The sequence below is a fragment of the Chiloscyllium plagiosum genome, unplaced genomic scaffold (assembly GCF_037043375.1).
Source record: "Chiloscyllium plagiosum isolate Xiang-an unplaced genomic scaffold, Cpla_swu_hap1 HiC_scaffold_36, whole genome shotgun sequence".
In the NCBI taxonomy this organism is placed as follows: Eukaryota; Metazoa; Chordata; class Chondrichthyes; order Orectolobiformes; family Hemiscylliidae; genus Chiloscyllium; species Chiloscyllium plagiosum.
The window spans coordinates 63,019,908-63,033,573 of NW_028270174.1; positions in this window are offsets into that span (position 1 = coordinate 63,019,908).

Genomic DNA, 13,666 nt, shown 5'->3' on the forward strand with positions numbered 1-13,666 from the left:
CCCTCCGACAGAACAGCACTCCCTTAGTACTGACCCTCTGACATTGCAGCACTCCCCCAGTACTGACTCTCTGACAGTGCAGCACTGCCTCACTACTGACCCTCTGACAGTGCAGCACTCCCTGAGTACTGACCCTCTGACAGTGCAGCACTCCCTGAGTACTGACCCTCTGACAGGGCAACACTCGCTCTGGACTGACCCTCTGACAGAGCAGCACTCCATCAGTACTGACCCTCTGACAGTGCAGCACTCCCTCAGTACTGACCCTCTGAAGGTGCAGCACTCCCTCAGTACTGACTCTTTGTCAGTGCTGCACTCCCTTTGTCCTGACCCTCCTACAGTGCAGATCTCCCTCAGTACTGACCCTCTGACTGTGCAGCACTCCCTGAGTACTGACACTTTGTTAGTGCTGCACTCCCTCTGTACTGACCCTCTGACAGTGAAGCATTCCCTCAGTACTGACCCTCTGACAGTGCAGCACTGCCTCAGTACTGACCCTCTGATAGTGCAGCACTCCCTCAGTACTGACCATCCGACAGTGCGGCGCTCCCTCAAAACTGACCCTCTGACAGTGTACCACTCCCTCAGTACTGACCCTCTAACAGGGCAGCACTCCCTCAGTACTGACCCAATGACAGTGCAGCCCTCCCTCAGTACTGACCCACTGACAGTGCAGCACTCCCTCAGTACTGACACGCTGACAGTGCAGCACTCCCTCAGTCCTTACACTCTGACAGTGGAGCACTCCCTCAGTACTGACCCTCAGTCAGTGCAGCACTCCCTCAGTACTGACCTTCCGACAGTGCAGCAATCCCTCAGTACTGAGCCTCTGACAGTGCAGCACTGCCTCAGTACTGACCCTCTGACAGTGCAGCACTCCCTCAGTACTGACCCTCTGACAGTGCAGCACTCCCTGAGTACTGACCCTTTGTCAGCGCTGCACTCCCTCTGTACTGACTCTCTGACAGTGCAGCACTCCCTCAGTACTGCGCCTCTGACAGTGCAGCACTCCCTCAGTACTGACCCTCTGACAGTGCAGAAGTCCCTCAGTACTGACCCTCTGACAGTGCAGAAGTCCCTCAGTACTGACCACCCGATAGTGCGGCACTCCCTCAGTACTGACGCTATGACAGTGCAGCACTCCCTCAGTACTGACCCTCTGACAGTGCACCACTCCCTCAGTACTGACCCTCCGACAGTGCAGCACTCCCTCAGTACTGACCATCTGACTGTGCAGCACTCCCTCAGTACAGACTCTCTGACAGTGCAGCACTCCCTCAATACTGACCCTCTGACAGTGCAGCACTCCCTCATTACTAACCCTCTGACAGTGCAGCACTCCCTCAGTACTGACCCTCTGACAGTGCAGCACTCCCTCAGTACTGACCCTCTGACAATGCAGCACTCCATCAGTACTGACCCTCTGACAGTGCAGCACTCCCTCAGTACTGACCCTCTGACAGTGCAGCACTCCCTCAGGACTGAACCTCTGACAGAGAAGCACTCCCTCAGTACTGACCCACTGACAGTGCCGCACTCCCTCAGTATTGACACGCTGACAGTGCAGTACTCCCTCAGTCCTGAACCTCTGACAGTGCAGCACTGCCTCACTACTGACCCTCCGACAGTGCAGCACTCCCTGAGTACTGACCCTCTGACAGTGCAGCACTGCCTCAGTCATGACCCTCTGACATTGCAGCACTCCCTCAGTACTGACCCTTTTTCAGTGCTGCACTCCCTCTGTACTGACCCTCTGACAGTGAAGCATTCCCTCAGTACTGACCCTCTGACTGTGCAGCACTGCCTCAGTATTGACCCTCTGACAGTGCAGCACGCCCTCAGTTCTGACCCACCGGCAATGCAGCACTCCATCTGTTCTGACCCTCTGACAGTGCAGCACACCCTTAATACTGACCCTCTGACACTGCAGCAATCCCTCAGTACTGACCCTCCGACAATGAATCAGTCCCTTTGTTCTGACCCTCCGACTGTGCAGCACTCCCTTAGTACTGACCCTCTGACAGTGCAGCACTCCCTCCGTACTGACCCTCTGACAGTGCAGAACTCCCTCAGTAATAACCCTCAGTCAGTGCAGCACTCCCTCAGTACTGACCTTCCGACAGTGCAGCAATCCCTCAGTACTGAGCCTCTGACAGTACAGCAATGCCTCAGTACTGACCCTCTGACAGTGTAGCACTCCCTCAGTACTGACCCTCTGGCAGTGCAGCACTCCCAAAGTACTGACCCTTTGTCAGTGCGGCACTCCCTCTGTACTGACTCTCTGACAGTGCAGCACTCCCTCAGTACTGCCCCCCTGACAGTTCAGCACTCCCTCAGTACTGACCCCCCGACAGTGCGGCACTCCGTCAGTACTGACGCTCTGACAGTGCAGCAGTCCCTCAGTAATGAACCTCCGACAGTGCAGCATTCCCTCAGTACTGACCATCGGACAGTGCAGCACTCCCTCAGAACTGACTCTCTGACAGTGCAGCATTCCCTCAATACTGACCCTCTGACAGTGCAGCACTCCCTCAGTACTGACCCTCTGACAGTGCAGCACTCCCTCAGTACTGACCCTCTGACAGTGCAGCACTCCCTCAGTACTGACCCTCCGACATTGCAGCACTACCTGAGTACTGACCCTTTGTCAGTGCTCCACTCCCTCTGTACTGACCCTCTGACAGTGAAGCATTCCCTCAGTACTGACCCTCTGACAGTGCAGCACTGCCTCAGTACTGACCCTCTGACAGTGCAGCACTCCCTCAGTACTGACCCACTGACAGTGCAGCACTCCCTCAGTACTGACATGCTGACAGTGGAGCACTCCCTCAGTACTGACCCACCGACAATGCAGCACTCCATCTGTTCTGACCCTCTGACAGTGCAGCACACCCTAAATACTGACCCTCTGACACTGCAGCACTCCCTCAGTACTGACCCTCCGACAATGAAGCACTCCCTTTGTTCTGACCGTCCGACAGTGTAGCACTCCCTCAGCACTGACCCTCTGACAGTGCAGAACTCCCTCAATACTGACCCTCAATCAGTGTAGCACTCCCTCAGTTCTGACCTTCCGACAGTGCTGCAATCCCTCATTACTGAGCCTCTGACAGTGCAGCACTGCCTCAGTACTGAAACTCTGACAGTGCAGCACTCCCTCAGTACTGACCATCTGACAGTGCAGCACGCCCTGAGTACTGACCCTTTGTCAGTGCTGCACTCCCCCTGTACTGACCATCTGACAGTGCAGCACTCCCTCAGTACTGACCAACTGACAGTGCGGCACTCCCTCAGTACTGACCCTCTGACAGTCCAGCACTCCCTCAGTACTGACCCTCTGACAGTGCAGCACTCCCTCAGTACTGACCCTCTGACTGTGCAGCACTCCCTCAGTCCTGACCCTCTGACAGTGCAGCACTCCCTCAGTACTGACCCTCTGACAGTGCAGCACTGCCTCAGTAATGACCCTCCGACAGTGCAGCACTCCCTCAGTACTGACCCTCTGACATTGCAGCACTCCCTCAGTACTGACCCTTTTTCAGTGCTGCACTCCCTCTGTACTGACCCTCTGACAGTGAAGCATTCCCTCAGTACTGACTCTCTGACTGTGCAGCACTGCCTCAGTATTGACCCTCTGGCAGTGCAGCACTCCCTCAGTACTGACCCTCCGACAGTGAGGCTCTCCCTCAGTACTGAACCTCTGACAGTGCAGCACTCCCTCTGTACTGACCCTCTGACATGGCAGCACTCCCTTAGTACTGACACTCTGACAGTGGATCGCTCCCTCAGTACTGACCCACCGGCAATGCAGCACTCCATCTGTTCTGACCCTCTGACAGTGCAGCACACCCTTAATACTGACACTCTGACACTGCAGCACTCCCTCAGTACTGACCCTCCAACAATGAATCAGTCCCTTTGTTCTGACCCTCCGACTGTGCAGCACTCCCTTAGTACTGACCCTCTGACAGTGCAGCACTCCCTCCGTACTGACCCTCTGACAGTGCAGAACTCCCTCAGTACTAACCCTCAGTCAGTGCAGCACTCCCTCAGTACTGACCTTCCGACAGTGCAGCAATCCCTCAGGACTCAGCCTCTGACAGTACAGCAATGCCTCAGTACTGACCCTATGACAGTGTAGCACTCCCTCAGTACTGACCCTCAGGCAGTGCAGCACTCCCTGAGTACTGACCCTTTGTCAGTGCTGCACTCCCTCTGTACTGACTCTCTGACAGTGCAGCACTCCCTCAGTACTGCCCCTCTGACAGTTCAGCACTCCCTCAGTACTGACCCTCTGACAGTGCATACTCCCTCAGTACTGGCCCCCGACAGTGCAGCACTCCGTCAGTACTGACGCTCTGACAGTGCAGCAGTCCCTCAGGAATGAACCTCCGACAGTGCGGCATTCCCTCAGTACTGACCATCTGACAGTGCAGCACTCGCTCAGTACTGATTCTCGGACAGTGCAGCACTCCCTCAATACTGACACTCTGACAGTGCAGCATTCCCTCAGTACTGACCATCTGACAGTGCAGCACTCCCTCAGTACTGACTCTCTGACAGTGCAGCACTCCCTCAATACTGACCCTCTGACAGTGCAGCACTCCCTCAGTACTGACCCTCTGACAGTGCAGCACTCCCTCAGTACTGACCCTCTGACAGTGCAGCACTCCCTGAGTACTGACCCTCTGACAGTGCAGCACACCCTTAATACTGACCCTCTGACCTTGCAGCACTCCCTCAGTACTGACCCTCTGACAGTGCTGCACTCCCTGAGTACTGACCCTCTGACAGTGCAGCACACCCTTAATACTGACCCTCTGACCTTGCAGCACTCCCTCAGTACTGACCCTCTGACAGTGCAGCACTCCCTGAGTACTGACCCTTTGTCAGTGCTCCACTCCCTCTGTGCTGACCCTCTGACATAAAAGCATTCCCTCAGTACTGGCCGTCCGACAGTGTAGCACTCCCTCAGTACTGACCCTCTGACAGTGCAGAACTCCCTCAGTAATGACCCTCAATCAGTGTAGCACTCCCTCAGTACTGACCTTCCGACAGTGCTGCAATCCCTCAGTACTGACCCTCTGACAGTGCAGCACGCCCTGAGTACTGACCCTCTGACAGTGCTGCACTCCCTCTGTTCTGACTCTCTGACAGTGCAGCACTCCCTCAGTTCTGTCCCTCTGACAGTGCAGCACTCCCTCAGTACCGACCCTCTGACAGTGCACCACTCCCTCTGTACTGACCCTCCGACAGTGCAGCACTCCCTCAGTACTGACCATCTGACAGTGCAGCACTCCCTCAGTACTGACTCTCTGACAGTGCAGCACTCCCTCAATACTGACCCTCTGACAGTGCAGCACTCCCTCAGTACTGACCCTCCGACAGTGCAGCACTCCCTCAATACTGACCCTCTGACATTGCAGCACTCCCTCAGTACTGTCCCTCTGACAGTCCAGCACTCCCTCAGTACTGACCCTCTGACAGTGCAGCACTCCCTCAGTACTGACCCTCTGACTGTGCAGCACTCCCTCAGTCCTGACCCTCTGACAGTGCAGCACTCCCTCAGTACTGACCCTCTGACAGTGCAGCACTCCCTCAGGACTGAACCTCTGACAGTGCAGCACTCCATCAGTACTGACCCACTGACAGTACAGCACTCCCTCAGTATTGACACGCTGACAATGCAGCACTCCCTCAGTCCTGACCCGCTGACAGTGCAGCACTCCCTCAGTACTCACCTTCCGACAGTGCAGCACTCCCTTAGTTCTGACCCTCTGACAGTTCAGCACTCCCTCAGTACTGTCCCTCCGAAAGTGCGGCACTCCCTTAGTGTTGACCCTCTAACATTGCAGCACTACCTTACTACTGACCCACAGACAGGGCAGCACTCCCTCAGTACTGACCCTCTGAGAGTGCAGCACTCCCTCAGTCCTGACCCTCCGACAGTGTTGCACTCCCTCAGTACTGACTCTCTGATAGTGCAGCACTCCCTCAGTACTGCCCCTCTGACAGTTCAGCACTCCCTCAGTACTGACCCTCTGACAGTGCTTACTCCTTCAGTACTGACCCCCCGACAGTGCGGCACTCCGTCAGTACTGACGCTCTGACAGTGCAGCAGTCCCTCAGTAATGAACCTCCGACAGTGCAGCATTCCCTCAGTACTGACCATCTGACAGTGCAGCACTCGCTCAGTACTGATTCTCGGACAGTGCAGCACTCCCTCAATACTGACACTCTGACAGTGCAGCACTCCCTCAGTACTGACTCTCTGACAGTGCAGCACTCCCTCAGTACTGACCGTCTGACAGTGCAGCACTCCCTCAGTACTGACCCTCTAACATTGCAGCACTCCCTCAGAACTGACCCTCTGACAGTGCAGCACTCCCTGAGTACTGAACCTTTGTCAATGCTCCACTCCCTCTGTGCTGACCCTCTGACAGAGAAGCATTCCCTCAGTACTGCCCCTCTGACAGTTCAGCACTCCCTCAGTACTGACCCTCTGACAGTGCATACTCCCTCAGTACTGACCCCCCGACAGTGCGGCACTCCCTCAGTACTGACGCTCTGACAGTGCAGCAGTCCCTCAGTAATGAACCTCCGACAGTGCAGCATTCCCTCAGTACTGACCATCTGACAGTGCAGCACTCGCTCAGTTCTGATTCTCGGACAGTGCAGCACTCCCTCAATACTGACACTCTGACAGTGCAGCACTCCCTCAGTACTGACCCTCTGACAGTGCAGCACTCCCTCAGTACTGACCCTCTGACATTGCAGCACTCCCTCAGTACTGACCCTCTGACAGTGCAGCACTCCCTGAGTACTGACCCTTTGTCAGTGCTCCACTCCCTCTGTGCTGACCCTCTGACAGAGAAGCACTCCCTCAGTACTGACCCTCTGACAGTGCAGCACTGCCTCAGTACTGACCCTCTGACACTGCAGCACTCCCTGAGTACTGACCCTCCGACAATGAAGCACTCTCTTTGCTCTGACCGTCCGACAGTGTAGCTCTCCCTCAGTACTGACCCTCTGACAGTGCAGAACTCCCTCAGTACTGACCCTCAATCAGTGTAGCACTCCCTCAGTACTGACCTTCCGACAGTGCTGCAATCCCTCAGTACTGAGCCTCTGACAGTGCAGCACTGCCTCAGTACTGACCCTCTGACAGTGCAGCACGCCCTGAGTACTGACCCTCTGACAGTGCTGCACTCCCTCTGTACTGACTCTCTGACAGTGCAGCACTCCCTCTGTACTGACTCTCTGACAGTGCAGCACTCCCTCAGTTCTGTCCCTCTGACAGTGCAGCACTCCCTCAGTACTGACCCTCTGACAGTGCACCACTCCCTCTGTACTGACCCTCCGACAGTGCAGCACTCCCTCAGTACTGACCATCTGACAGTGCAGCACTCCCTCAGTACTGACTCTCTGACAGTGCAGCACTCCCTCAATACTGACCCTCTGACAGTGCAGCACTCCCTCAGTACTGACCCTCCGACAGTGCAGCACTCCCTCAGTACTGACCATCTGACAGTGTAGCACTCCCTCAGTACTGACTCTCTGACAGTGCAGCACCCCCTCAATACTGACCCTCTGACAGTGCAGCACTCCCTCAGTACTGTCCCTCTGACAGTCCAGCACTCCCTCAGTACTGACGCTCTGACAGTGCAGCACTCCCTCAGTACTGACCCTCTGACTGTGCAGCATTCCCTCAGTCCTGACCCTCTGACAGTGCAGCACTCCCTCAGTACTGACCCTCTGACAGTGCAGCACTCCCTCAGTACTGAACCTCTGACAGTGCAGCACTCCATCAGTACTGACCCATTGACAGTACAGCACTCCCTCAGTATTGACACGCTGACAATGCAGCACTCCCTCAGTCCTGACCCGCTGACAGTGCAGCACTCCCTCAGTACTCACCTTCCGACAGTGCAGCACTCCCTTAGTTCTGACCCTCTGACAGTTCAGCACTCCCTCAGTACTGTCCCTCCGAAAGTGCGGCACTCCCTTAGTATTGACCCTCTGACATTGCAGCACTACCTTACTACTGACCCACAGACAGGGCAGCACTCCCTCAGTACTGACCGTCCGACAGTGTTGCACTCCCTCAGTACTGACCCTCCGACAGTGCAGCACAACCTGAGTACTGACCCTCTGACAGTGCAGCAATCCTTCAGTACTGACCCTCTGACAGTCCAGCTCTCCCTCAGTACTGACCCTCTGACAGTGCAGCACTCCCTCAGCACTGACCCTCTGACAGTGCAGCACTCCCTTAGTACTGACCCTCTGACAGTGCAGCACTCCCTCAGTACTGCCCCTCTGACAGTGCAGCACACCCTGAGCACTGACCCTCTGACAGTGCAGCACTCCCTCAGTACTGACCCTCCGACAATGAAGCAAACCTTTGTTCTGACCGTCCGACAGTGTAGCACTCCCTCAGTACTGACCCTCTGAAAGTGCAGAACTCCCTCAGTTCTGACCCTCAATCAGTGTAGCACTCCCTCAGTACTGACCTTCCGACAGTTCTGCAATCCCTCAGGACTGAACCTCTGACAGTGCAGCACTGCCTCAGTACTGAACCTCTGACAGTGCAGCACTCCCTCAGTACTGACCCTCTGACAGTGCAGCACGCCCTGAGTACTGACCCTTTGTCAGTGCTGCACTCCCACTGTACTGACTATCTGACAGTGCGGCACTCCCTCAGTACTGTCCCTCTGACAGTGCGGCACTCCCTCAGTACTGTCCCTCTGACAGTGCAGCACTCCCTCAGTACTGACCCTCCGACAATGCAGCACTCCCTCAGTACTGACCATCTGACAGTTCAGCACTCCCTCAGTACTGACTCTCTGACAGTGCAGCACTCGCGCAATACTGACCCTCTGACAGTGCAGCACTCCCTCAGTACTGTCCCTCTGACAGTCCAGCACTCCCTCAGTACTGACCCTCTGACAGTGCAGCACTCCCTCAGTACTGACCCTCTGACAGTGCAGCACTCCCTCAGTACTGAACCTCTGACAGTGCAGCACTCCATCAGTACTAACCCACTGACAGTACAGCACTCCCTCAGTATTGACACGCTGACAATGCAGCACTCCCTCAGTCCTGACCCGCTGACAGTGCAGCACTCCCTCAGTACTCACCTTCCGACAGTGAAGCACTCCCTTAGTTCTGACCCTCTGACAGTTCAGCACTCCCTCAGTACTGTCCCTCCGAAAGTGCGGCACTCCCTTAGTATTAACCCTCTGACATTGCAGCACTACCTTACTACTGACCCACAGACAGGGCAGCACTCCCTCATACTGACCCTCTGAGAGTGCAGCACTCCCTCAGTACTGACCCTCCGACAGTGTTGCACTCCCACAGTACTGACCCTCCGACAGTGCAGCACAACCTGAGTACTAACCCTCAGTCAGTGCAGCACTCCCTCAGTACTGACCCTCCGACAGTGCAGCAATCCCTCAGTACTCAGCTTCTGACAGTACAGCAATGCCTCAGTACTCACCTTCCGACAGTGCAGCACTCCCTTAGTACTGACCCTCTGACAGTGCAGCAATCCCTCAGTACTGCCCCTCTGACAGTGCAGCACACCCTGAGCACTGACCCTCTGACAGTGCAGCACTCCCTCAGTACTGACCCTCCGACAATGAAGCACTCCCTTTGTTCTGACCGTCCGACAGTGTAGCACTCCCTCAGTACTGACCCTCTGACAGTGCAGAACTCCCTCAGTTCTGACCCTCAATCAGTGTAGCACTCCCTCAGTACTGACCTTCCAACAGTGCTGCAATCCCTCAGTACTGAGCCTCTGACAGTGCAGCACTGCCTCAGTACTGAACCTCTGACAGTGCAGCACTCCCTCAGTACTGACCCTCTGACAGTGCAGCACGCCCTGAGTACTGACCATTTGTCAGTGCTGCACTCCCTCTGTACTGACTCTCTGACAGTGCAGCACTCCCTCAGTACTGTCCCTCTGACAGTGCAACACTCCCTCAGTACTGACCCTCTGACAGTGCGCCACTCCCTCAGTACTGACCATCTGGCAGTGCAGCACTCCCTGAGTACTGACCCTTTGTCAGTGCTGCACTCCCTCTGTACTGACTCTCTGACAGTGCAGCACTCCCTCTGTACTGCCCCTCTGACAGTGCACCTCTCCCTCAGTACTGACCGTCTGACAGTGCAGCACTCCCTCAGTACTGACTCTCTGACAGTGCAGCACTCCCTCAATACTGAACCTCTGACAGTGCAGCACTCCCTCAGTACTGACCCTCCGACAGTGCAGCACTCCCTCACTAATGACCATCTGACAGTGCAGCACTCCCTCAGTACTGACTCTCTGACATTGCAGCACTCCCTCAATACTGACCCTCTGACAGTGCAGCACTCCCTCAGGACTGTCCCTCTGACAGTCCAGCACTCCCTCAGTACTGACCCTCTGACAGTGCAGCACTCCCTCAGTACTGACCCTCTGACTGTTCAGCACTCCCTCAGTCCTGACCCTCTGACAGTGCAGCACTCCCTCAGTACTGACCCTCTGACAGTGCAGCACTCCCTCAGTACTGAACCTCTGACAGTGCAGCACTCCATCAGTACTGACCCACTGACAGTACAGCACTCCCTCAGTATTGACACGCTGACAATGCAGCACACCCGCAGTCCTGACCCGATGACAGTGCAGCACTCCCTCAGTACTCACCTTCCGACACGGCAGCACTCCCTCAGTACTGACCCTCTGAGAGTGCAGCACTCCCTCAGTACTGACCCTCCGAGAGTGTTGCACTGCCTCAGTACTGACCCTCCGACAGTGCAGCACATCCTGAGTACTGACCCTCTGACAGTGCAGCAATCCTTCAGTACTGACCCTCTGACAGTGCAGCACTCCGTCAGTCCTGACCCTCTGACAGTGCAGCACTCCCTCAGCACTGACCCTCTGACAGTGCAGCACTCCCTTAGTACTGACCCTCTGACAGTGCAGCACTCCCTCAGTACTGCCCCTCTGACAGTGCAGCACACCATGAGCACTGACCCTCTGACAGTGCAGCACTCCCTCAGTACTGACCCTCCGACAATGAAGCACTCCCTTTGTTCTGACCGTCCGACAGTGTAGCACTCCCTCAGTACTGACCCTCTGTCAGTGCAGAACTCCCTCAGTTCTGACCCTCAATCAGTGTAGCACTCCCTCAGTACTGACCTTCCGACAGTGCTGCAATCCCTCAGTACTGAGCCTCTGACAGTGCAGCACTGCCTCAGTACTGAACCTCTGACAGTGCAGCACTCCCTCAGTACTGACCCTCTGACAGTGCAGCACGCCCTGAGTACTGACCCTTTGTCAGTGCTGCACTCCCTCTGTACTGACTCTCTGACAGTGCAGCACTCCCTCAGTACTGACCCTCTGACAGTGCAGCACTCCCTCAGTACTGACCCTCTGACAGTGCACCACTCCCTCAGTACTGACCCTCCGACAGTGCAGCACTGCCTCAGTACTGAACCTCTGACAGTGCAGCACTCCCTCAGTACTGACCCTCTGACAGTGCAGCACGCCCTGAGTACTGACCCTTTGTCAGTGCTGCACTCCCTCTGTACTGACTCTCTGACAGTGCAGCACTCCCTCAGTACTGTCCCTCTGACAGTGCAGCACTCCCTCAGTACTGACCCTCTGACAGTGCACCACTCCCTCAGTACTGACCATCTGGCAGTGCAGCACTCCCTGAGTACTGACCCTTTGTCAGTGCTGCACTCCCTCTGTACTGACTCTCTGACAGTGCAGCACTCCGTCAGTACTTCCCCTCTGACAGTTCAGCACTCCCTCAGTACTGACCCTCTGACAGTGCATACTCCCTCAGTACTGACCCCCCGACAGTGCAGCACTCCCTCAGTACTGACTCTCTGACAGTGCAGCACTCCCTCAGTACTGACTCTCTGACAGTGCAGCACTCCCTCAATACTGACCCTCTGACAGTGCAGCACTCCCTCAGTACTGACCCTCTGACAGTCCAGCACTCCCTCAGTACTGACCCTCTGACAGTGCAGCACTCCCTCAGTACTGACCCTCTGACTGTGCAGCACTCCCTCAGTCCTGACCCTCAGACAGTGCAGCATTCCCTCAGTACTGACCCTCTGAGAGTGCAGCACTGCCTCAGTAATGACCCTCCGACAGTGCAGCACTCCCTCAGTACTTACCCTCTGACATTGCAGCACTCCCTCAGTACTGACACTTTTTCAGTGCTGCACTCCCTCTGTACTGACAGTCTGACAGTGAAGCATTCCCTCAGTACTGACCCTCTGACTGTGCAGCACTGCCTCAGTATTGACCCTCTGACAGTGCAGCACTCCCTCAGTACTGACCCTCCGACAGTGAGGCACTCCCTCAGTACTGAACCTCTGACAGTGCCGCACTCCCTCTGTACTGACCCTCTGACAGGGCAGCACTCCCTCAGTACTGACCCACCGGCAATGCAGCACTCCCTCAGTACTGACCCTCCGACAATGAATCAGTCCCTTTGTTCTGACCCTCCGACTGTGCAGCACTCCCTTAGTACTGACCCTCTGACAGTGCAGCACTCCCTCCGTACTGACCCTCTGACAGTGCAGAACTCCCTCAGTACTAACCCTCAGTCAGTGCAGCACTCCCTCAGTCCTGACCATCCGACAGTGCAGCAATCCCTCAGTACTCAGCCTCTGACAGTACAGCAATGCCTCAGTACTGACCCTCTGACAGTGTAGCACTCCCTCAGTACTGACCCGCTGGCAGTCCAGCACTCCCTGAGTACTGACCCTTTGTCAGTGCTGCACTCCCTCTGTACTGACTCTCTGACAGTGCAGCACTCCCTCAGTACTGCCCCTCTGACAGTTCAGCACTCCCTCAGTACTGACCCTCTGACAGTGCATACTCCCTCAATACTGACCCCCCGACAGTGCGGCACTCCGTCAGTACTGACGCTCTGACAGTGCAGCACTCCCTCAGTAATGAACCTTCGACAGTGCAGCATTCCCTCAGTACTGAACATCTGACAGTGCAGCACTCGCTCAGTACTGATTCTCGGACAGTGCAGCACTCCCTCAATACTGCCACTCGTACAGTGCAGCACTCCCTCAATACTGCCACTCTGACAGTGCAGCACTCCCTCTGTACTGACTCTCTGACAGTGCAGCACTCCCTCAGTTCTGTCCCTCTGACAGTGCAGCACTCCCTCAGTACTGACCCTCTGACAGTGCAGCACTCCCTCAGTACTGAACCTCTGACAGTGCAGCACTCCATCAGTACTGACCTACTGACAGTACAGCACTCCCTCAGTACTCACCTTCCGACAGTGCAGCACTCCCTTAGTTCAGACCCTCTGACAGTTCAGCACTCCCTCAGTACTGTTCCTCCGAAAGTGCGGCACTCCCTTAGTATTGACCCTCTGACATTGCAGCACTACCTTACTACTGACCCACAGACAGGGCAGCACTCCCTCAGTACTGACCCTCTGAGAGTGCAGCACTCCCTCAGTACTGACCCTCCGACAGTGTTGCACTCCCTCAGTACTGACCCTCCGACAGTGCAGCACAACCTGAGTACTGACCGTCCGACAGTGCAGCAATCCTTCAGTACTGACCCTCTGACAGTGCAGCACTCCCTCAGTACTGACCCTCTGACAGTGCAGCACTCCCTCAGCACTGACCCTCTGACAGT